The following is a 2720-nucleotide window of genomic DNA, read 5'->3' as shown; positions in this document are numbered from 1 at the left end:
CTGTTCTTTGTTAGATATGTTTCAACTTTTGGCAACACAGAGAGTTGAAAGTAAAACCTTTATTCTGATTTCTATCAAATCTGTCCAGAACTGGATAATTTGGATATATTGCACAACATATTTTAAATATTACTGTAAACACCTTGGTCATCCCCTGCCCAGGTCACTTGTTCTTAGTAACTAAGTGTTAAATATCCAACATCTGTCATGCATTTGTATGTACTGTCATTTAATCTACACTAGACCAGGCTAAAACACAACTGAAAGCCCCCCACCCTCCGAATCTAACGCTGCAGGCAGCGACCTTGAAACATTCCTTTTATCCAGAGTGAGAAACCTGACTACACTGGTAAATCCGTGCTAACAATAAACTCACTGTCAGAGGAGACAATAAAGTAGTTTTTAGCTGCTGAAATGAGTGGGTTGTTTCAAAGTATCTCAATTTGAAGTAAACTGTCACAAACTTAGTCAGTGCTGCTTGGACCCTGCCTGCAGCCGGCAGCCATTGTTTCCTCCATTGTTCTCCCTTGTGACTTAAATAAAGAGAGTCTCCAAAGCCGCACAGCTCTAAATATGTATTTCTGCTGCGCTAATTAGAGACCGTCTGTCAAACGGGCACAGAGCCCAGGACGAGGGATGGCTAAATATACCAAAACAAAACAAAGCTTCCAAATGGAAAATTATAAACATTTAGACAGAAAGTCATGGACAAAATTGCAAATGTAAATGGAAAGGTGATTTTTTTTGTGTGTGTCTGTTTGTTTGACCAAAGGAGCAGCAGCAGGAGCAGCAACAGGCCTCTGGTATGGTGAGCAGCTTTGAGCTTTTCCAAAAACCTTTTTCACATGTGAATGCTGACAACAGAGCACAGTACGTTAGCACTTTAGCAGACAGGTCAGTGATGGAAAAAGATGGTAACACCAGTCCCCAGTCCCATACAGTATTACAGTATTCCTGTAATACTTACTGCTTATCAGCATACCTGTTTAACTGCATTTAATGTTACACTAGCCTGATACAATGACTGGGAAGCTGTTACACAAGGTTTTGTTGTGGTCTAGATAATCGTGTTCCTGTATACACCCCCTGCAGGCTTTGTTCTGGAAATTGTTTATGGGAAAGTGTTATGAAACCAGGTAACGTGAGATATGTACTGTGCCCTGAGAGGCTCTGATGCAGACACAGATATTTTCTCTTTTCCTGTTGAGCAGTGTTTTAAAGTGTATTATCACTATGATATTATAAATATATAAATGTATTTAATATTTGACAGTATGTTTAAAACAAAATGTACACACAAGAGTATTTGTCTTTGCTTCATTTTTTTTTTTTTTTACATTTATCAAGATTGACTTCTCCTATTCCTTACCTGAATTCATAATTTATTCAACTATTAATTCCAAGAAAAGTACATCTTTTCATTATGGTACTATAAATATAATGTTAACTGAGCTGCTGACAACTTCTGTAATTAATGTTAATTAGAAGACCAATGGGCTTGGTGCTAGTGCTGATTTGTAATTAAAGGCAATACGACCACAGCTGGAAACATGGTGCTAGAGGTGGTTAGCACGCTTGTCATACAGAAAAAAAGATCCCCAATCTACAGTGTCAGTCTGTCGGAATGGCGTTTGTATGTTTTCCCCGTGTGTGTTTTTCTGGTCACACAGGTTTCCTCCCACAGTCCAACAACACGCATGATTATGACCAAATCTGTTTAACTGAAGCAGTTAAAGTATAAGTAACTATTTTGAGCCTTGCCACTTGTTACATTAGAAAAATCCCATGGTGCATTGTCACACAAAAGTTTTCTAGAAAGCATATGTAAAGAAATATATTGACCTTCCAGCTTCATTACTCAGTATTAAATCCTGACATGTTTTGTTGAAGACAACCCTGATATACAATCAGGAATTGAAGAAAGACACGCACAAAGATCTTCCTCAACAGTTCTTAGTCTTTTTTTCATCTGCGCCACCTTGTGAAATAACATACATCTTTCACTATTGCATTAACAAACAAAGACTAATCTTCCATGGTTTGTTAACATGTTCAACTTCTGTAGTCGAAGACCAACAGATGCTAGTTACTGCCACCTTCTGGTATGTGCATAAATAATATTCTTTACTGATACAGTATTGCTGCTTATACACTGTGTATATATATATATATTTATATATATATATATATATATATATATATAAATATATATATATATACACATCTCAGTCCACGCCGTAGTCAACTCACTGTATGTTTCTCCTGTGCAGTCAGACAATGAATGATAAAACTGTGAGTGGCCTGGAAAGGTGCTAAAAGGTAAAGGCTATTCATAACGTGACTAGATGCCATGTGGTATCCATTACAAAACTCATGCCTACTTTGCACCAAGGCAGTCAAAGTGGGTTGTATGCCCGTGCTGTTAAACTCCTTATCAGCACTCTGGGACTGACGTTTGTCCACCCACTTGGTTGGGATTAACTGTTATAACATGAGATATTTCATAAGGAAATTGTCAAGGAGAGTGTGTGGGTCTGGAATTCCCTCATGAGGGATTTATCACCACAAACTAGCGCCAGATTCAAATTCATATGGCATGCTTCGGAGGAAAGTTGGCGCTGCACGTTAAACACATTCTCAGCAGCGAAATACCAAAGTATGTCTGGGGTCTAAATTTTTTGTCCAAATAAACTAATATATTCCAAACTTATCGCCCTGGA

Source organism: Cynoglossus semilaevis, chromosome 13 (assembly GCF_000523025.1).
Source record: "Cynoglossus semilaevis isolate Cse_v1.0 chromosome 13, Cse_v1.0, whole genome shotgun sequence".
Taxonomy (NCBI): Eukaryota; Metazoa; Chordata; class Actinopteri; order Pleuronectiformes; family Cynoglossidae; genus Cynoglossus; species Cynoglossus semilaevis.
Note: the sequence above shows the minus strand (reverse complement) of the source record.